Below are 23,147 nucleotides of genomic sequence, written 5' to 3'. Positions count from 1 at the left end.
GTCATTCTCTGACCTCATGGACCTTATGGTCTAGGAAAAAGATTGACATGAATCTAAACAAATTAGGACTATAAACAGTGGTAAGAGTTGTGTTGGTAAGATAGTGGTGATGGAGGCACACCTGTAATAGAGAATCCCAACCTAAACTGATGGGGGCAGAGGGTAGAGTGTTTGCAAATTGAGCTGAGCTGTAGGTTGAGTAGGAGTAAAACCAAGCAAAGGAGCTCTTTGGGCCATGGAACCAGAATGTGCAAAGGCCCAGTGACAGGGGGGAGCTTCCTACAAAGAAACTGAAAGACAGTTTGCATGGCTGGAACACAGAACACAAGGGGAAACATGGTAGGCAAAAGGTCTGGAGGGGTACAAATGTGCTGGATGTAATGTGAATCCTTTCTGTGGTCCTTTTTGGTTTTCAGAGCACTTTCACAGCATGACCTCCTCAGAGCCTTATACCACCACCACGAGTTAGAAAACAGGCAATACTGTTCCCAATTTGCAGATGAGGAAGTAAATTCTCAGTAAAGTGACTTGCCACCAGCTACACGGTGAGGAAGTGGAAAAGCCCATGTCCACTCCTTTCCCTCTGACTCTTGGTCCAGTGCTCTCTGCCCTACACCATCACTGCCTTCCCCTCTGCTTAGTCCAAGCTGAGACTTCTTCATGGCTCAGCCCTCAAATCCAAAAGCAAAGGCATCAGGTAAGGATGAGGATCTCAGGGATGGGCATTTTCGCTCAGACTCTCCCAACTGGCGCTGGCATCTGGACAGAGCTGAAGGGACCCAGAATGTCTGGCTGAGCCCTCCCTGGTTTATTGTGAAACAGGCTGGAATCCTCTCAGCTCAGACTTCATTGATGGGAAAGAGCTTTGGGATGAGATGATTTGACCGGACCAAGCAATTCCTGCTTTTAATTCATTTAGTCTACATGTCCTAGCATTCTCTTGGAGACACAGAACATGCCTCTCCAGACCAGGCCATGCCCTCTCATAGGAGGCTTTTACCCACACATTCCTGAACCCTGGGAACTTGCCTTTGAGGTTTCCTGGAACACAATCATTACCTATACAAAGGGCTTCTCCCATACTACAAAGCATTTGTTGATTTAGAGAGAGAGAAAAAAAAAAAAAAAAACAGGTCTCTTTTTACTTCCTCAAACTCTTCCTTCTGTCCTAAGTTTTTGACTTCTCTCTTTCTGTGAAACTAAATTACCTGCTATATTTGTGTAAACAACTTGATGTATCCTCAACTGTGGGCCTTGAACAAGCTGCAACCTCCCCCGCCCCCACCACACACACAAACACCCAAGTCATTCAAGGAGGATGGAGCCTCTTGCTCAAAGCAAAGACCACAGACATTTAGGATACTGCCCTTGTAGCAAGCAGACAGTGGGATCAAACCACATCCTTGATTTGAATGAATAACTGCTTATACTTAATCACAGAATTTCTGAAATGAAAGAAGCCACAGAGTCTCCACCTGCTCAGTACCCAGCCCTGAGAAAGTGATTAACCTTCTTGGCCCTAACTTTTCCCAAAGTAGTCAGACACGTGTGCATATGATTCTGTGTGTTTCATTTCCATGTGTGTTTCTAAATTTTTGGCCAATGTTAAAAATTCAGGATCTTTTACACTAAAATGTGGATTTCTAGTGTCAGTTGGAATGGAAGACTGGCAGGTTTTACATCACCGGGCCACATTCTCATAAGGGAAAAATCAGCTGGAAAGGAGCAATTTTTCCAAGTGAGCTTGGAAAAATTTAAGCACACTACCAACTCATGGATCAAAGAAGAAATCATCATGAAAAAAGTAAAGTTCAGTCTGTTATGATGCAATCCATGTTAATCCATTTATTAGTTATTATTATTACTATTAGTTTAATACAAAAGTTGCATCAGTTTCAGGCCAGGTCATGATATCAAGGTTGTGAGATCGAGGCCTCCATCAAGGTCTGTACCGGGCATGGAGCCTGTTTAAGATTCTCTCTTTCCCTCTGCCCCTAACCCCCATGCTCTCTTTCTCTCGGGGGGGTGGGGGGGGTGCTGAGTTTCAATAAAACAAGAGACCATATTTTTTTGGATGCTGAGAAATATTTCTTTGCATTCAGCTAGCTTCTCTCAGGGGTTCTAGCTCAGGGTCTCTCAGATGCTGGAGAGTCTGCTTTCCAGATGGCTCACCCACAAGGCTAGTAAGTTGAATACTGTTTGTTGTCTGAAGGTCCCAGTGTCTTGTTGTGTTAACCTCTCCATAGGGATGATGAAATGTCCTCATGATATGATGATTGGCTTTCTCCAGTGCAAGTGATCCAAGAGAAAGCAAAATGAAAGACACATTGTCTTTTATGGCCTAACATTGACAGTCAAACTTTGTTATTTCCATAATATCTTATCAGTTACACAGGTCAGCCCCATTCAGTGGAGTAGACTATACAAGGGATGTGAACAGTGGGGGACAAGACTCATAAGAGGTCTATCTTGGAAGCTGGATACCATATAATTCTATGATGTTTATGAGAGACATACCTAAAACTATGGACATGGAAATATTTGAGGTTGGGGTGGCTGTATTAATATCAGACAAAATGAACTTTTGAAAAAAAAAAGCATTATTACAGATAGAGAATGAGATTAAATAATTATAAAAAGCTCAATTTATTAAGAAGATATGATTATTATTAACCTAGTAAAATAAACCATTAAATAGGCCCAAAATATATAAAATACAAAATTAATAGAACTCAGGGAGAGATTGACAAATTCTTTATCATGGAGAGATGTCAACATACCTCTCTCTGTTTCTGTTAGATCAAAAAGACAAAAAATTAGGAAAAAAAAGAAATTTGAACAATACAATCAATAAGTTTGATTTATCAGATGTATACTGAATTCTATACCCAACAATTAGGGATGACACATTTAGAACATTAACAACAATTGACCAAGTACTAAACTACAAAACAAGTCTCAACAAATTTTGAAGAATCAATATCAAGGTGTTTCTCAGCATAATACAATTAATTGGAAGTAAATAACAAAATATAATTATTTTTAAATTTCCATATGCTTGGAAAAATTTAAGCACACTACCAACTCATGGATCAAAGAAGAAATCATCATGAAAAAAGTAAAGTTCAGTCTGTTATGATGCAATCCATGTTAATCCATTTATTAGTTATTATTATTACTATTAGTTTAATACAAAAGTTGCATCAGTTCATATATTTAGAAGCAAACTTTCTTGCCGTCAAAGAAAAAGTCTTGAAAGATATCTGTAAAAGCTGAAAAAAAATGTTTCATAATTGACATCCTTTCATGTGAATAGTTGCTAGTTTAGTGACTTCAAAACCTGATATTTTTTTCCCACTATGTTAATGTATCTAGGGAAGCTGCAAATGTAACTCAAGAAGCAATGAAGACATTTCTCTAATCCTACCCCAATGTAGAAAAATACACATTAAGAAGTCTATATGCCATATCACATTTTTAGTTTTAATGAAACTAGTCACTATTAGAAACAAATGCCCTCAAGGACCTATTTCTCAACGCAGGACACAAATCCCAGTGGTCGACGCTATAGAGAAGTGACTTACTATGGTGTCAATAAAAGAGATAGTGCCAAAATTTAATCATATACGGGACTATAAGGGAAGCTAGGAAATAAAATATTTAGTTATGTGGCCAACTAAAAGTTGGTGCTCTGTTCAAGAAAGACTCAATCACTATTAGAGAATCATCAGTCAACTCCTCCATGAGGACCATAATAATATGACTCAATCACTGTTAGAGAATCATCAGTCAACTCCTCCATGAGGACCTCCATAATATGACCTTGATACCAACACCAGACATGAGAAATGAAAAATGAGAAAAGAAAATCACTGGCCAGATTACTCATGAACATAGAGTAAAAAGTAAATGTAAAAAGTCCTAAACAAAACATTAGCAACTGAATCCAATAGTATATAAAAAAGATAATATAGTATGACCAAGTTTTACTTATTCCAGAAATTTAGGGGTGGTTTAGTATTTTAAAAATCCATTATTATGACACACAACACTAGCAAACTAAAGGATGAAAATAATAAAAATTCTGTAATTATGTATGGTGACAGATGTTAACTAGGCTTATTGTGGTAATCATTTCACAACATATATATATATATATATATGTATATATATATATTAAATCATTTATTTTGTATACCTGAAACAATACATAACGTTGTATGTTAATTATATCTCAATATAAAATAATGAATTAATTAAGATGAGCATCTCCATTGATGCAGAAAAAGCATTTGGCAAATTTACTCAGCAATCTGGAAATAGAAGGAAATACCTTAAATGAAGAGTAACAGAAACCTCATCATTCTGATAAAAATATATAAGAATTATAAAATCATCCCCTTGAAAATAACAAACAAGATAGAATGCCCATTCTTAACTGCTTCTGTTTAAACTACACTGGGGAAATGCCTGGGTGGCTCAGTGGTTGGGCATCTGCCTTCGGCTCAGGTCGCGATCCCTGGGTCCTGGGATTGAGTCCAGCACTGGGCTCCCCGCAGGGAGCCTGCTTCTCCCTCTGTCTATGTCTCTGCCTCTCTCTCTATGTCTCTCATGAATAAAAAAAAATAAATAAATAAGTATTTTAAATAAATAAATAAACTATACTGGAAATCCTGGCCAATGCAACAAAACAAGCAAAGTAAATTCAAGTCATCAAAAGCAAAAATAAAGAAACAATCCTATCATTAATCACATACGATGTAATTGTCTCAAAAGTATCTACAGACAAAATATTACAAATCCTTTGCAAGGCAACCAAATATGAGATCAATATTTGAAAATCTACTGCATTTATATACACTAGCAACAGAAAACACAGTTGTAAAAAAAGAAACTCATTTAACATAATTCAGGACTATAAAAACATAGTAACCGATTAAACAAAAGATATTTGATACATGTAGGGAAAAATAACTAAATATTACTAGAAGACATTAATTAAGACTTAAATAATTTGAGTTCTATCATGAATATTTAGATTCAATATCACAACAATATTAGTTCTCCCCAGTTGAGATGTAGACCCAATACAATGCCAGTCAAAATCTCAATAAGCTTTTTGAGAACCTGAACATGCGGATCTATCTATTGATTGATCAATAGACTGCAATGGGCCAAAAATAATCAACATACTCCTTAAGAAAAAGAATGGAATGAGAGAGCTTACACTACATGATATAAAGACTCGTTATAAATCAATAGCATGTTAGACTGAATGGTGTTAATGTGGGTACAGACAAATTGATCAGAATACTTCTGTCAAGAGCCAAGAAACAGACTCACAGATATATAGAAATTTCATATTTGACAAAGGTTACATCCTAGATCAATTGGATGAAGTTGGACCTTTCAATGAGTATTGAAATAATCAGTTATGGATATGGAAGAGAAAATGAAATTGGATTCCTATCTCACACCATACTTAATAATCAATTCCCAATAGATTAAATATGAAAGATGAAACTTTAAATTTTTCAGAGTAGATCTATTAAGCATGTAAAAATACTAATCATAAGACAATTGATGTATTTAGCTATATTAAAATTCAAAAATTTTGTTTATCAAAAAACGAGATAGAAACTAGGAGAAAATATCTGTAAAGCGTATAACCAATATAGATCCAGTACCCAGAATATAAAGACCTTCTAAAATCATTAAGATAAATAACCCAGTTGCACAATGGCCAAAAGATAAAAATTAGGTGTTCCAAGGAAAAGAAAACCCAACTGATGAATGGAAAAGATGCTCAGCTTTATTGATAATTAAAGAAATGAGCTAATAAAATCCCCTTTTACATTAACTAGTTTGACAAAAATTTAAGTCTGCTATTACTAAGTGGTTGTTATAATGTAGACCAATGTGGACTTGTATATACTGCTTGTAGGATTGTAAATTGGCATAATCACTCCAAACACCATTTTCTTTTATGAACAACAATATTATTTATAACACAAAACTATGTACATACATTATGACTCCATTTTCAAAAGGTTTGAAAATAAGGAAAAGTAAATATTAAGTTTGTGGATACACACATATTGATAAAGCTACTCTTAAAGACAAGGCAATAATAAACACAAAATTCAGGATAGTGGGAGGTAGGCAGATGCAACCATATTAATCATGTTCTAATTCTTGGGTGAGGCAGTGTGTTCAAAGATGTTCCTTTTGTTAATATGTTTCATAATATATTTTTTACATTTACTTTTTATACATAAAATTCTAAAAAAAAACAAACAAATATCCTTTAAAGAGAACACCACTTTGTTAAGGAACAGATAAGGCCTTGTTACAAAAGGTAAAAGACTTAAGTTCTTTTTTTTTTTTTTTTTAAGATTTTATTTATTTATTCATGAGAGACACAGAGAGAGAGAGAGGCAGAGGGAGAAACAGACTCCATGTAGGGAGGATCACACCCTGGGCCGAAGGCAGCACTAAACCCCGGAGCCCCCAGGGCTGCCCCAAGACTTAAGTTCTTGAAGCAAAAATTTCAAAATTTGACTTGGGCTGTTAGAATGCGCTGGGAGCCTGGGCTGGCAAGACATGAAAGTGACTCAAGCCAGTGGGTGGAGGGTCATTCTGTACCCTGGGAAGTAGCAAAAGCTGGAGCTATCCTGGTGCCACATGGCTCACTGATGGAGTCTCAGGACTCAGGCACCCACTGGCAAAGTGTGAGGAACTGAGGGGGGAAGACGTGACAAGTGATGTGTAGACCGAGCTGTCCAGCCAGGCGAGGCTTGGGGTTGTAGCCAGCTCTGGACTGCATCCCAGAACTGATCACAGCCTGATTCCTGCTACAGCAAAGGAACAGGAACTAGCCAGAGCCACTGCACAGGCCTGAGCCTCAGGCAGGAACCAACTAGAATGTCCATCATTTTTGGATCAGGCTTCCTAGAAATACAGGAGCCCGGGACTAGACCAGGAGAAAAAAAAAGGATGGAGGAAAAAAATCTCACGGCAGGCTGGACATGACGGTTGCATGCCCTGCACCAGTTTAAAAGCACTCCCTGGCCGCTGGCGCTCTCTTCTCACTCACTCTATAAGCCTAAGGCTGACAGTACCATCTCATGTGTCTTACGATGCTATTTGAGGGCCCTGGACAAACGAACACTTCCCCACTTGTTGGTCAGTGCCTCTAATGCCATCAGTTTCTTAATTAAGATTTTCTCCCTCTATGTTCTTACAGCACCAAAGCTGCTTGTAACTGTCCTGTCTCCAACACATGTGATGATATAGTGATATAATTAAAAATATGTATTTCATCTTCATCTCAATTCCAGACAAGATCCTAAAATGCTTCTAATTTCGTGAGCGAGAGGATGATAGGAACACCTTTTGTTTTAATATTTGGTCTTAGTCCTTGGTTCCTGACACAAGAGCTTCTAAGACCCTTGGATTCTCCAGGGTGATAGCAATGCCTTTTGTATGCTAATGAGATTATTGTGGCTGGGGTCCCTACCTAGCTTTAGGACAGGGTGGAGGGAGTGGGGTTGGGAATGCTGGTTATAGAAAGACCCAGACCCTGGCATGACTGGAGGGTTAGAACTTTCGATCCCTGCCCCTAGGGAGGAGAGAGGGGTCAGAGGCTGAGTTAACTACCAGTGGCTGATGATTTAACCAGTCATGTCTGTGTAACGGAATTCCCATAAGAACTCTTAACAGTAGAGGTGAGAGAACCTACAGGTTGGCAAACAAACATGTCAAGCTGTGGGAGTGGCATACCCAGAGGGCATGGAAGCTTCCCCATACCTACCCTATGCATCTCTTCCATCTGGCTGTTCCTGAGTTATATCCTTTATAATAAATTGATAAATGCAAGTAAAGTGTTTTCCTGGATTCTGTGAAGCATGATAGCAAATTATCAAGCCAGAGGACAGGATTGGTCATGGGAACCTCCAATTTATAGCCTTTTGGTGAGAAGTACAGAAAGCCTGCAACTTGCAATTGACATCTAATGCAGGGTCATTTTTGTGAGGTTGAGTCCTTTAACTTGTGTGATCTCTTGCTAACTCTGTGTCACAGTGTAGTTAAATTGTAGGACACTCAAAAAAAGAAAAATTGTAAGACATTCAGTTGGTGTCAGAGAATTAGTTAATGTGGGGGGAAGAAATCCACCTACTTGGTATCAGAAGTGTTCTGTGGGTAGAAATAATCATAGTATATGTTCTACCTCATTTTAGGACTATATGTCTATAGATTACATTCCATTTTCTAAGCCATCAGCATTTTAAGATTGAGCTATATCTGACTTCTTCATATTCCCTGTTAGCTTCCTTACAAACTTATGTGTGAATATCTCAAGAAATATTGATAAATTTTAACTAAGCTTTTAAAATCTGATAAAGAAGGAAGATACTTGCAACTATTATTTTCAGCTTCTAACCCTTTAGTATAAATTAGTTTTCAGGATTTTTTTTATTAAGGTAGATTTTGATGAAGAAATTGAGACAAAGTTAAGCGGAAAAGATTTAATGAAGAGGTTTCTTGAAGCAAAAGGGAAAAACAATATGTGTACCCTCAGAGCCTCAGAGAGATAATTTTTTTAAAGATTTTATTTATTTATTCATGAGAGACACACAGAGAGAGAAAGGCAGAGATACATGCAGAGGGAGAAGCAGGCTCCCTGCAGGGAAGCTGATATGTGACTAGATCCCAGGACCCTGGGATCACAACTTGAGCAGAAGGCAGACCCTCAACCACTGAGCCACTCAGGCAAAAATCATCTCTCGATGATTTAAAAAAAAAAAAAAACATGATTCATTCAGGCCCTAAAATATTGTGGAGAGCTTAAAAATAACTAGCTCTCTATAGACTGATGTGGAAAGTTAACAGATATATTAAGTGGGAAAAAAACTTGCAAAAACACTTACATTGTGACTCTTATTTTTATTCAAACACAAAACAAAATAATTATATGCATCTGTTTGGAGCAATGAAACTATTCTTTATGATGCTGCAATGGTAGATACACGTTATAAACTTGTCAAAACCCATCAAGAAGGTATACACCAAGAATGAACCCTAATGTAAATTATGGACGCTGGGTGATAAGATTGTGTCTGCATAGGCTTATCATTCATAGCAAATGTACTATTCTTGGGGGATGTTGATACTGGGGAAGGCTATATATATATATATATATATATATATATATATATATATAGACAGGGAATCTATGGGAAATCTCTGTACCTTCTGCTCAATTTTGCTGTGAACTTAAAACTGCTCTAAAAAATAATGTCTGTTTTAAAAATGTTTAAAGAAAGAGCCAGAAAAACATCATAGAAAATTATATGCATCTTTGTTGTGAAAAAGGTTCTAAAAGATACAAAATCCTAAACAGTGATTATCTCTATGGCCACATTTCTCAACTCTAAGACCCAGATGACTCGAGGACATTGTCAAAAGTGTTAAAATTCCTACTGCGATGCAGTAGATTTGGTGTGACCTCTAAGATTTGGCATCTCAGACAAGCTCCCAGGCGGTGATAAGCTGGCTTGCGAGAGCTGATTGTTACATTTTCGGGAATTTTGCGACTCAATTATTAAATACAATCATTATTCAAAATTAAATTATAAAAGCTTATAATTAAATTATATTTCACAGAGACAGTAACTACTCACAACTCACTCCCTAATCATATTTTGTGTTTTACTCTTATCTATGCTCTTGAGGTTATACAGACAGACAGACTGCTGTATCTGCATGGCAGACATGCTTTACAATCTACTCTGGGCTACTCTGCCCAATTTTGCATTCAGTGACATCACAGTGGCAACATGAAAATGTAGCCATGTGTAGCCATGTGAGAGTATTTACACCACCATTAATCAGGTACAGATCAGGGCTATTTTTCCCAGAGAGTCAAATACTAACCATTTACCAGCATACCATTGCTGTCAGGCATACGGCACCAGTCTAGGGCATGGAACTGATGTGGAAGAGAAGTTTCAAGAGCAAGAGGAGGAAAAGGTACAGAACAAGGAGACCATGAACATTGTACACAAATTTTGGCACACTAAGGTTTCTTGTATTCCCAGCTTGTTCCTGGCATGTGGTGCTCAACCAGGCTTTGCCAGCTATAGGAACGAATGAACACCATGAACAAGAGTTTCTCCTGGGAAACACGGGATGACCCACTTCACTTCTCACAGGGCTGGGGATGAATGAGCTGGGTGTGTGCTCGTGGGGGCCTCTAGCAGGGGAAGCCCACAACTGGTCCTCCCACTACCTCCCACCTCAACATTTCCTGTATGATGTTAGTTCCCCGATCTGGTAGCCAGTATTTACTTAACTCTGCCTCTGGAGTTTAGCAATAACCATTCAGCAAGGAAAGGCCGAGGCTGCCCAAAGTACTGGCCAAGTGAACACCCAGCCAGGCCTGGGAGTGGACAGTGGGCGCCACAGGGGACTCCAGCAGCCATGGTCTGGAAGAGGCTGGTCCCACACGTGCATCCCTTCAGTCTGCCCTCCCACCACCACCCATGCCTCCCGGCCCTCCCCTGCCACCAGAACCCTCTCTCTAATCCCAGCTATCCCTCCTGCCCCTACCCCACCCTCTGACCACCCTGGACAAAGCTCCTGAGTAATGGAACCATCTATCCCTCCAACTCCTGCCTGACAGCTCCCTCCTCCCCAAACCAACTCTCCAGAACAGAGGGCAGAGCAGTGGCATGGCTACCCTGGTGTACCATCTGAGCAGACTGAGGCCAAGCACTCCGTCCTGGTCATCCTCCAAGTCCCAGGTCCAGTTACGTTCTCTGGACCCCTGGAGGAGGCAGCTCTGCCTCTGTGCTCTGTTAGAGCAACCCGTCCCGCACTCCCACTCCCCACCCAGTGAACATGCCAAGCCCCAGCTGTGCACTGGCATTGTTGTAGGCGACAGAGATCCAGAGTGCCAGACAGTCCTCCCAAAGAGCTTATACCTAGTGGCAGGAGGAAGTCAACGAGCAAGTGCCATGGACTGAATGTATGCTCCTAACACTCATAGGTTGAAACCCTAACCCCCAGGGTGATGGCATTTGGAGGTGGAGCCTTTGAAAGTAATTAGGCTTAAGATGGATCATAGAGTGGGGCCCTCAAGGTCAGACAGCACCTTTAGGAGCAGAGGAGGAGACACAAGATCTCCACGTCTGTGTGATACCAAGGAGCCCAAGGGAGGCTACAGAGAAGGCAAACCAGGAAGACAGCCCTCTCCATGAACTCAACCTACTGGCACCTAAAACAAATATAAATTGGTAATAAATGTCAGGAGGCAAACAAAGTAGGATAAGGCAGGTAGCAAGTGATGAGGCAAGTGATAGTTGTGGAGGGTAGTCAGGAGGTGCTCTCAGAGAAGGTGATGTGGGAGCAGAGAGCTGTGTGAGGGACAAGCCGTGGAAAAAGTTCAGGAAAAAGTAGTCAAGGCCAAGAGAGCTACACACAAATGCCCTGAGGTGGAAGATGCCAGCTTTGCTGATGGCAGCCCCATGTGACCTGAGCAAGGGGCAGCGTGGTAGGAGCTGAGGCCAGAGACTTGAGGGCCCAGTCATATAGGGTTTTAGGGACCAATGAAAGGAACATAAGGTTTACTCTGAAAGAGATGAGGAACTTCTGGAAACTTTCGAGCAGAGAAATGACACGATCTGATTTATGGCCTCAGAAGGCCCTTCTGGGTGCTCCACTGAGAACAGACTATGGGTAAGAGGGTGAGGGTAAAAGCATACAAACTAGCTAGGAACTTTGGGTGGTGGCTTAGACCAGGAGACTAGGAATGCAAGGGTGGATTCTGGGTCTATTTTGAAAGTAGGTCTGACCAGTCGTGCTGATGAATTCTTTATAGGGTGTGAGAGAGGGGTTGAGGATGACTCCTGAGGCTTGTGACTTAAGTGGATTAAGTCTGCATTATATCATGCCTTGATATAGGGAACTGTCTTTTTCTTCCTCACTGTGTTCTCAGAGATATAGAGTGGGAGTGGATACAGTGCCTGGCCAGTTGATAAGGGAGAGAGGAAGGGAGGCAGGAAGAGAAGGGGATGTGAGGGAACGGGTAGACGCAGGAAGAGTATGTGTGCCATTAAGATCTCTAACGTCCTGCCTGGTAGTCAACAGTTCCCAGAATGACCCAAAGATGTCTGGCAACTTGCTGGGCCCTTCTCAAAGGTATTCTTTTTTTTTTTTTTTTTTTTTTTAACTCTCCGCCCTCTGTTCTTCATGTATTTATTTCATACACACACACACACACACACACACACACACACAAAACACAAGAAGGGGGAGCAGGAGAGGGAGAAGCAGGCTGCCTGCTGAGCAGGGAGCCAGACATGGGACTCCATCCCAGGACCCTGGGATCATGACCTGAGCCCAAAGCAGACACTTAACTGACTGAGCCATCCCTCAAGTGTATTCTTATAGCCACCTGCCCTCCCAAATTCCCAGCCCAACCCCTATCCTTAAATAAAAGCAATGCATTGGCAACTAGCCTGTTGAGACCTGCTTTTACTTCACCTTCGAGTTCACCTTCACATGGTTAAGCAGCAGATCTGACTGCTGTAACAGGCAATCCAAACAACCATGCTGCAAAGGAGATAAAAAGCATTTCTCCCTCATGCATTACTCTCTACATAGTAGTTCAGGCTGCTACAGCAGCTCTGCACGGTGGAGACCCGGCACCATCCATGTTTGCTCTGCCAACCCGGGGGAATGGGACAGGGTTTGGAGGGGAGGTTACTGGCCATATCTCATGGTCTCAGACAGCTTGTCACCACATCCGGGCTCTGGAAGGAAGAGGAAGGAGTGGGGAGAGGAGGGGGCCAGAGAAGAGAGTGCTACCCTTTAAGAACATGAAGTTACACCCAACACTTCTTTTTTTCTTCTTATTTTTTCATTTTTTAAATAAAGATTTATTTATTTATTTAAGAGAGAATGAGAGTGTGGGCAGGAAGAGGGGCAGAGGGAGAGGGAGAGAGAGAATCTTTAAGCAGACACCCTGCTGAGCATGGAGCCCCACGTAGGGCTCAATCCCAGGACCTTGAGATCATGACCTGAGCCAAAACCAAGAGCTGGTTGCTCAACCAACTGAGCCACCCAAGTGCCCAACTCCCATCACTTCTGCTCATACACCATTGGCCAGAATTTGGCTGAGTGGCTAAAAGGAGTCTGGGAAATAAAGACTTTATTCTGGGAAGTCATGTTTCCAAATAAAACCCAATGACTATGAAAGAAGGGAAGGAGAATGTGGGGCCAAGTAGCACTTCTGCTTTGTAGGTCTCCAAAGCAGTTCCATCTGACCTAAATATCAAGCTCCTGCTCCCTGCGTAAGCCTCTTGGGATAGGACCCAGGTCAACTCTTTTCATTTTTTTGTGCGGAATTTTTCAACATATGACCCATGCCCACCTGTAAAGCTGTACTCCATCTTTACAACACCCAGTGAGGTGGACATATAAAAGAACTGGAGGTAGACAAGCAGGAGTACTTGCACCAGGTCATGGGCTGATGAACATCTGGGGTCCGAGGTCAGACCATCTCTCCAGATTCCATCTCTCACGTCTCACTAACAGGGCACTTACTGGATAATTACTGTGATGTGAGGGAGAGGTGAGCCCTACCACTAATCCCATCACTACTGGAATAGTCCAGGAAAGGCACCTGCTAAAGATTTGTGTGACTTGATAGAACACAGACAAGGGTACCATTTTTGCTGAAGAAGAAAAATCCACGCACCTCTGTGCATCTGGGTATGTGACAAGAGACAGAGGAGGTAGAGCTAAGCAGCCAGGACAGATCCTGGGACTAGGCAGGATTCAGCCAACATCCCCAGTGTGGACAATCTCCTTGTCTACAACATCTGGGGTGATTGGTTAGTGGCTGAGCCACATAATCATTGACTATGTTTAATATCATTCCTCACGAGATCTGTTCTTGGTCAGTCCCAAAGTGTCATGTCACCTTGGAGAGCTCTCTCTGCCTCAAGTTACAGTTCTGCAAAAGAGAATGAGCCTATCATACTCCCACCAGCCACCCCCAGTCAGCTCTGAGGACACTGCTACAGCAGGAGAGGTGACAGCCCAGATTCTCCCCAGGCTCCTCTGGGACACCACCCAAGCCCACAGCATCTTCCACCCCAGCATGCTCCCTCCCATGCCCACAGCTCCTGCACCCCAATTTCCACTCCTGAAGCTACAACTCCCCACCCACTGGCCCACAGACCCAGATCACTACTACAATGCAGAGCAAGCTCAGAAGAACTGAGGGAAAATCACAGGCCTTAGAATAGTCTAAGAGACCTTCAGATGGTCTCTCAAGGCCTTTCTGCCACAATGGCGCTGGGTGGCAGAGCCTTGATGAGCACACAATGTGTGGAGCACTGCCTAAGTCTCTCAGCACGTCACTTAACCTAACTCAGAAGTCACTGGCTGGCCTTGGTGTCCCCTAGAGCTGTATGGCTTCAGCCAATCTCTGTGTCTCCATGTTCTCATCAGCAAAATGATGATAATTTTAGCCCTAATAGATTGGTTGTGATGATGAAATGAGTTACTACAGTTGATTCTTGGTATTCAAGGTAGTGATGTTCTGTGAAGTTGCTGAACATCAAATTGGCAAATATTCAACCGCTGCCCCTCGGGAAGTACAGGAAGGATTAGGAGCCCGTGAGCAGTCGCATTTCTATCAGCCCTTCAGTACATAACCTGGCTTTATGGGTTTCCGTTTGAAAATACATGATTTGACATCTGTTGTAGATTCTTTCCCGTGACCTCATAGCCGACAACACTACTACTCATGCCCAGATGAAGCTTCTCTAACACGCCTACTTCCTCGTCAGGCAGGTTATAGCCTTTTGGAGCTTACCAGCCCTAGACAGCGCTTCAGCACTACACTTGGCAGACGTTTTTGTTGTTCTTTTTTTCATTTATTGAACTGTAATTGGTGTGCACTGTTATACTAGTTTCAGGTGCACTACGTGCTGATTCCATAAAATTCTGTACATTACTCAGGGCGTACTGCGAGAAGTGCAGCCACCATATGTCACCGTACATTATTGCAATATTGTTGACTCTATTCCCAATGCTGGACTTTTCATCTCCATGACATTTATTTTGTAACTGGAAGTTTGTACCTCTTAATCCCTCTTCTCTGTGTCACCCATCCCCACTCACCCAGCTCCTCTCTGCAAACACCACTTTGTATTTAAGAGTCTGTTTGGTTTGTTTATTCATTTGTTTTGTTTTTAGATTCCACATATAAGTGAAATCATGTAATATTTGTCTTTCTCTGTCTGACTTATTTTACTTAGCCTACTACCCTCTAGATCCATCCATGTTGTTGCAAATGACAAAGTCTCATTTTTGGGTATATGGTATATTCCATTGTATGTATACACCACCTCTTCTTTATCCATTCAGCTACCAATGGATACTTGGGCTGCTTCCATACTTGGCAATTGTAAATAATGCTTCAGTGAACGTAGACTGTACATATCCTTTGGAATTAGTGTTTTCATTTTCTTTGGGCAAATATTCAGTAGTGGAATCACTGGCTCATATGGTAATCCTATTTTTATTTTTTTTATGAAACTCCATACTGTCTTTCACAGTGGCTGCTCTAGTTCACATTCCCACCAACAGTGCATGAGAGTTTCCCTTTCTCTACATCCTCTCCAACACTGTTATTTCTGGTCTTTTTTATTCCAGACATTCTGACAAGTGTGAAGTGATATCTCATTGTGGTTTTGATTTTCATTTCCCTGATGATGAGTGATGTTGAACATCTTTTCATATATCTGTTGGCCAGCTGGATTTCTTCTTTGGAAAAACGTCTATTTAGGTCCTTTGTCCATTTTTAAATCAAATTGTTTGTTTGTTTTTTTAATATTGAGTTGTATAGGGTCTTTCTATATTGTGGATTTTAACCCCTTTATTGGCTATATCATTTACAAATATATTCTCCCATTCAGCAGGTTGCCTTTTTATTTTGCTGATGTTTTCCTTCTCTGTCCAAAGGCTTTTTATTTTAGTGTAGACTCAGTAGTTTGTGTTTTTGTTTCCTCTGCCTGCAGAGATATATCTAGGAAAATGTTGCTAAGGCTAAGCTAATGCCAAACAGATTACTGCCTATGTTTTCTTTTAAGAGTTTTATGGTTTCAGGTCTCACATTCAGATTTTTTTTTCACATTCAGATTTTTAATTCCTTTTGAGTTTGTTCTGGTGTATGGTGTAAGACAGTGGTCAGTTTCATTCTTTTGCATGTAGCTGTCCAGTTTTCCCAACATTGAGGAGCATGTTAAACCATGAAATCACCAACAAAAAGCACAAAAACAAGAACAACATGGCACCATATAGGCCATGAAAAGGACAATAGGACCTGAAACAAGAGGGGAGAGCATTGCCTTGTTCAACCTCAGCTAGCAGCTCAAATGTCTCACTGCTAGGACTGTGAAATGACTGAAAACATCACTGAGTGTTGATTTGGGGGCTACACATAAATGTTAGTAAGTAGGTGAATTTGCAAAGATGGAATCCACAAGTAGTGAGGATAAACTATATAGAGAAAGTCTTTAGTATAGTGCCTGGTGTGTAGGAAGCATTTCATGAACAGTGTTACTTTCTACACTTTACAATGCCTGCTGAGACAAATATTGCTACTCTTATTTTATAGATGAGGAGAGAGAGTGTCTGAGAGTTTGAAGGACTGACCCAAGCCACAGAGTTGGCAGTGATGGTGTCAGAACTTGAACCCAGGTGTATGCCCAGCCTAACTATTTTCTATGCTGCCTAGAACCGGGGACCCCTGCTCCTTCCAGCCAGCCTCTGCACCAGCATACAGGCACTGGCTGAATATGATACACATGCAAGGCAGGCCCCTCCCACACAAACAGAATGCCTCATGTTTACACAAGAGCTTCCTTTCCCAAACCTCCTTAACTTTGAGATGCCTTAGGAACAAAGAGGTTGCTAAGCTTCCTGCCCTTCTGGCTGTGGCTCTCCCATGCCTTTTCTCCTCCCTGCCTCAGCACCTCCCACCTCACGCCAGCCACCAAGGCAGCCTGGCAGAAAAGCTTAGGGATGGGTAACTGGTTAAAGATCTTACCTGACCAAGAGCAGAAGTCCCAGGAGAAAGGAAAGCAAGAGAAGAAGATGATGTGGAGGTTGAGAGGCCTGGGCTCAGTGACCACCACAAGGCTCTCCACGGAATAGGGAGCAGAGTGGAGGCGGGGCAGGCAGAGGGGCAGGTGTGAGGGGCGTGACGGCCCAGCAGAACAGGCAATGAGAAAGGCCCCAGAGCCCACATCCCAGTGGGTCTTCAGCGAACCAGCACCCATCTGGACCAGTCAGATAACCCTGCCACCCTCCTGGGCCCAGGATTCTCTGAGTGGGCTTCAGATTCCCTCTGAAACCTGGAAGGGCATACCATCCTGCATTTCCATTTACCTGTTATGAGGGGTCGGGAAGCCATGGCCTGTCAGCCAAATCCAGCCTGTTTATGTTCCACTCATGAGCTAAGAATGGTTTTGACATTCTTCAAAGTTTAAAGAGAGGGAGGAGGAAGAGGACAGGACATCATATGGCACCCACAAAGCCTAAAATATTTACTTTTTTGTAGGAAAAGTTTGCCAGCCCCGAACCAGATTGACCTAGCCATGGGGGGCCCTACACCCACCCCTCCCTAGCAGGTGGCATTGGGTATGTCATCTGAGCTCTATAAAGCTCAGCTTCCCCAACTGTAAAGTGGAGTCAGTAACCCTATGTCCCAGGGCTGTGAGAATTCAATCAGGCATAATCTGTGCTGTGCCCTCAGCCCAGAGCTCCTGAGCTCATAGTGTATGAGAGCTGATGGTGGCCATGGCAACAGTGGTGTGTGACACAGTGTGTGGTGGGAAAATGGGGGAAAGTGTCTCCCCCTGACCGACCTGGATTGTCCCCATGTCACAGACAAGTGGAGAAACTAGAACATGGGACAGTGATTCATCTGAGACCAAACAGCCATAAATAGGATGTCACCAGGACAGCTTTCCACAGACTCATGAATGCTCTTGCGGCCTCCCTTCCACTGTCCCTCCTCGTGCCTCCCACACCTTGTGCTTTGCAGCCCTGCCTGCCACCTTTCTCCAGTCTTCTGCCCTGGGTCCCTCTCTCGCAGGACTCCACTCTTCTCACTCTTCTCCACTCTCCCTTTCATTTAACAGGTAACTCCAGACCCCCAAGTATCCACAGATATTTATCTCTAATTGTGTAATGTCGGCACAGTGACAGGCATTGGGAGTTATGCTGAAAATCACAGATGGCCACTTCTGTCCAAAGCATCCTTTTATTTTCTCACGTTCCTCCCAACGTTGGGACCACAGTGTGGCAAGCCAGGGCCTTGGCTCTCAGATCAACTATGTAAATCCAGTCTCACATGCTCAGCTCATGACCTGGAACAGACAGATGAGTGTAAGTAAGCACATGACATGCTCACAGAATTCAGAGAAGCTCTGATCCAGCTGGCCCTCCAAGTCCTCTGAGTGTGGGGTTCACCTTTTCCCAGCCCCTGATGCCAAAAGAGGTCTGGTCTGTCAGGGTTCCCATAAGGGGGCCCAGGCCAATGCCATCTTTTATGACTACCAGTACCTATATTTTATAAAATGAGAAAGTGTCCAAACAAGGTTATGAAACTTGTGATCTATTTTAAATATTTACGCTGCAAAATTTACACTTTCATCTGAATAATGCAATCTTGTGGTGCTAATGTACAAAATAATTTCAGGATTTATAACAAATATTTACTTATCCTGAACTCTTAACACCAAATTGTCCAATGGCAAGATAGATAGCAGTTGTTTTTTTTTTAAGATTTTATTTATTTATTTATTTATTTATTTATTTATTTATTCATAGAGACACACAGAGAGAGACAGAGAGGCAGAGACACAGGCAGAGGGAGAAGCAGGCTCCATGCAGGGAGCCTGACATGGGACTAGATCCAGGGTCCCCAGGATCACACCCCAGGCTTGCAGGTGGCACCAAACCGCTGCACCACCGGGGCTGCCCTAGATAGCAGTTTAAAGCTGAACAGCATGTACCTTTTTTGTTGTTCTGTCACCGTGTCTCTGTGTCTGCATCACTTATTGAGAGAGGAGGTCCTTGAAAATGAGAGCCAAGCCACCCAAGCTCTTGCCTGTTTCTCTGGGAAATGCCTAGGTGGCTCTCCTACCACTGGGCCATGCTGAGTGGCTGCTCCAGTCCCAGTCCTGAACCTCTATTCTTCTCTTGCATCAAGCCTGCCTCAAAGGCTGTCGGCTTCCCCTTCTGGCCACATGCAAGTTCTTTTTCTGATGTAGGAGACCTGCCCCCACTCTGTTCTGCCCTCCTTCTCCTCCTCTTGCTTGTAGGAGAGTCGGCAGCTTCATCTCCTCTTAGTGCTCAAAAAATAACTCTTAAGTACAGTATTGGAAAGGGAGATTAAGTCTACAACAGAAAACAGTACCTCAGCCAGGTGATCAAGGTCAACACCAACAGTCACAGGTCATGTTGATAGTATATACCCTTCATATGTAGTAAACCAACAGTGACAGGTCATGTTGATAGCATGTATTCTTGCTACATAATGCAAAGGGCACTTTACCTCTGTGATCGTCCTCTCTAAAAGCCATAACCCCAGCCTAATCATGAGAAAAATATCAGATAAATTCTAATTTAGGAACATTCTACAAAATTCCTGACCGTACTCCTCAAAACTGTCATGGTCATCAAAAACAAGAAAAGTCTGAGAAACTGTCACAGCCAAAAGCAGCCTAAGGAGACATGACAGCTGAATGTAATGTGGCATCCTGGAGCAGAAAAGGGACATTAGGAAAAAAAAAAAAAAGAAAGAAAGAAAGAAAGAAAGAAGAAAGAAAGAAAGAAAGAAAGAAAGAAAGAAAAAAATCTGAATAGACTATGAAATTTACTTAATGATAATGTATGGATATTGGTTTTTTGATAGTGATGTATGTGCCCTACTAATACAGGAGGTCTGTAACAGAACAGGAGAGTACACAGGAATTCTCTGTACTACCTCTGCACAACAATTCTATAAATCTAGAAATGTTCTAAAATAAAAAGCTTTTTTAATAATAAAAAGGGGCACCTAGGCGGCTAAGTGGTTGAGCATCTGCCTTCTACGCGGAATGATCCCGGGGTCCTGGGACCAAGTCTTGCATTGGGCTCCCAGCAGGGAGCCTGCTTCTCCCTCTGCCTATGTCTCTGCTCTCTCTCTCTCTCTCTCTGTCTCTCATGAATAAATAAAATGAAATATTTTAAAATAAAAAATAATAATAATAAAAGACTTCTATGTTTCAGTTGCCTTCTTAACAGGAAAGGGGCGATAACCATATCTATCTCATGGAACTATTGACAAAATTAGTATGTAAAGCTCTTAAGCAGAGCCTGAATTAGAAAATGTTTGCTATGACATTATTTTGTGGGGCCAAGAGATAATTTCTGGAAGGAGGGCTGCCCAACATGGGGAGAACTGCATGGTCAGAGGCCCTCCCACACGCCCCAGGTCACACCATGGAGATGGCCATCGCGTCCTCAAGAGGATGGAGTCCAGGAGAGGAAGGGGAAGCCGGCGTCTGGGAGACCTCCCATAAGTGACCAGGCTGGGGAGCCTCCTTGGAATGCGGGGCGGGAAGTACAGGGTGTTGCTGTGACTGCTACAAAGGCATCCGGGTCTCTGTGTTCATGACCCGGGGCACCTGTGAGCACAATGTCCGGAAGAGCTATTCCCGGCCCAGCCAACACACAGTGCCGCCTCCCTCGCCACCCACGTCACCCATGAGAGCTGCGCAACCGAACCCTGCTGAAGCACCCCACCTCCACCAGGAATGGTGGACTCAGCGAGGCCCCCAGATAAACCACTGGGTAACCTGGGCCTCCAGCGCCCCCACCAGCCAGGCCGCAGCAAGGCCCTCTCACGGGGCCAGAGCAGCAGGCCCTTCCTCTGAGCATTTATGGAGCACCCGCGGAGCAAGTCCCCAGGGGCACTGGCTTTCCCGACAGGTGGCGCAGAGCCCTGTGCAGGGCCTGAACTGGAAGTCGCAAGAGCTGGATGTGAATTCACCCTCATCTCAGATTAGCTGGAGGGCCTTCAGCGAGTCACCTCACTTCTCAGTGCCTTGGCTTCTTCTCTGTCGCTGGAAGAAATACCACCTGCCAGGAATGTTTCCGAGCCTGGGAGAAGCGCAGGAAATCGTGTGGAGGGAGGCGCTCCGTTAGCCCCAAAGCATGTGGCACTTTTGCCGACGCTGCACCTGCACCTGCAGAGCAGGACCTGCAGCTCTTGAGTGTCTGCACTGGGAGCAGGAAGTGAGCAAGGTGTTTTGTACTTCCGAGGACTTGCACCTAGGGGGCGCACGGAGGGCTCAGGCCGTAGAACACGTGACTCTTGATCTCAGCGTGGAGGGCTGAGCCCTATGCTAGATGTGGAGGTTGCTTAAAAATAAAATCTTTAGGGCAGCCTGGTGGCTCAGAGGTTTAGTGCCTGCCTTCAGCCTAGGGCGTGATCCTGGAGACCCAGGGTCGAGTCCTGCATCGGGCTCCCTGCGTGGAGCCTGCTTCTCCCTCTGCCTATCTCTCTATGTGTCTCATGAATAAATAAATAAAACCTTAAAAAAAAATAAGATAAAATCTTTAAAAACAAACAAAAACAGGAGCCCCTGAGTGGCTCATTCGGTTAAGCATCTGCCCTTGGATTCAGGTCATGAATTTGGGGTCCTGCATCCTGCTCCCTGCACAGCAGGGAGTCTGCTTCTCCCTTTCTCTCTCTCTCTCTCTCTCTCTCTCTCAGATGAATAAATAGAATCTTTAAACAAACAAAAACACAAAAACAAAAGAATTTGCACCTAGAAACCACTGGGGCTTACATGTGAGGACTGCCCTATTTGAATGATGACAAAACACAGGCCCAGAGTGCTAACGTGATTCACCCAAAGTCACAGGCTAGTGACACAGCAGCCATGGGATCCACTTTTCTTCTGATGTCGCCTCATCTCAGAGAGATAGGGTTTTGCTGTTGGCCTCCACTGCGCTCAGAGACAGGTTTCCTGAGTCTGCTCCTGGCATGTGGCTTGCTCGTTTGTCTCTCTGTGACTCCCGTTTTCCTCACCCGTAGTCTGGAGAGAATGAGCAAGAAGAACATTCGGTTCCACTGGAACAAAGCTCTATGGACCACCTGCTTTGTGTGTGAGGCACACCAATCAGTCTCTGCGGTACATACAAAAACAGAAAACACCTTAATGCCTGCCCACAAGGAGGGCAATAATTAAATAGCAGTAATTAGTTATAGCAGTAGTTAAAACTTGGAAAACACCTTAGAGTTGTTTTTTCTTTTTCTCATTTTGCCTTCAAAATAGGCAGGTGTCACTGGCAGTGTTTCACAAACATGGACCTGAGATGGAAGGAGCTAGTTCAAGTGAGACATTTTAATGTTCTCACCAAATCCCATTATACTTACCAAGAGGCACTATCTCTACATTTTTTTTGGAGGTTCCACGCCCAGTGTTCAAGCCCTCACATCCCTAAGATCAAGACCTGAGCTGAGATCAAAAGTCAGATGCTTCAGCTTCATCGTCTGAGCCACCCAGGTACCCCAGAGGCACTATCTCTAAAAAACTAGGATCTAAAACAAAATTTGATGAGGGCTATTGTTTCATCTAGGACTTTCTCAGCTGCAAAGGACCAAAAAAGATAAAGAAAAAGTCAGAAACCCAATATGAGCTCACAAACTGAAACGCACAAGAGCAGGACTGGGCTGTTGGCAGTGTAGTCTGACTGGGGTTTATGTGACCACAAAACCCTGGTTTCTCTCCCTGTTTCAGCTCTGCTTTGATCTCCTCCCTGAGCTGGTGTCTTCTCAGGCCACCTACCAGGACAAAATGAAGACTGCAGACAGCAGTTGTAGTTGATGCTTCCAGGCTTAAGCCTGTGGGGGAGGAGCCCCCACTTTCTTCCAGACAGTCTCATTGGCTCCATTTGGAGTCCAGGCCCCTCCCACTCATAGCTAAGGCCTTGAAGACTGATGGTGCTTTGGCCAAGCCCACACAAAGCTTAAGTGCCAGGATAGGGAGAGGGTAGTTCTTAAAGCACAAGGG

General features: G+C 43.1%; 1 long non-coding RNA gene across 3 annotated transcripts in view; it reads right to left on the bottom strand.

Moving 5' to 3' along the window:
- LOC144297363 (uncharacterized) overlaps positions 1-23,147 on the bottom strand; it is a 49,549-nt gene that overhangs the window by 8,106 nt on the left and 18,296 nt on the right. Inside the window, exons 2-3 of one of the 3 annotated variants that reach the window (XR_013364389.1) lie at positions 21,158-22,260; positions 17,467-18,449 (exon numbers count right to left, since the gene is read on the bottom strand). This is a non-coding gene — a long non-coding RNA (uncharacterized LOC144297363). Of the gene's footprint in view, positions 1-17,466; positions 18,450-20,871; positions 22,261-23,147 lie in introns of all 3 variants that reach the window. The other 2 variants (XR_013364387.1, XR_013364388.1) reach the window with 2 other exon arrangements.

This window comes from Canis aureus, chromosome 25 (genome assembly GCF_053574225.1).
Source record: "Canis aureus isolate CA01 chromosome 25, VMU_Caureus_v.1.0, whole genome shotgun sequence".
NCBI classification, from domain to species: Eukaryota; Metazoa; Chordata; class Mammalia; order Carnivora; family Canidae; genus Canis; species Canis aureus.
This window is presented reverse-complemented; position numbering and strand designations above follow the sequence as displayed.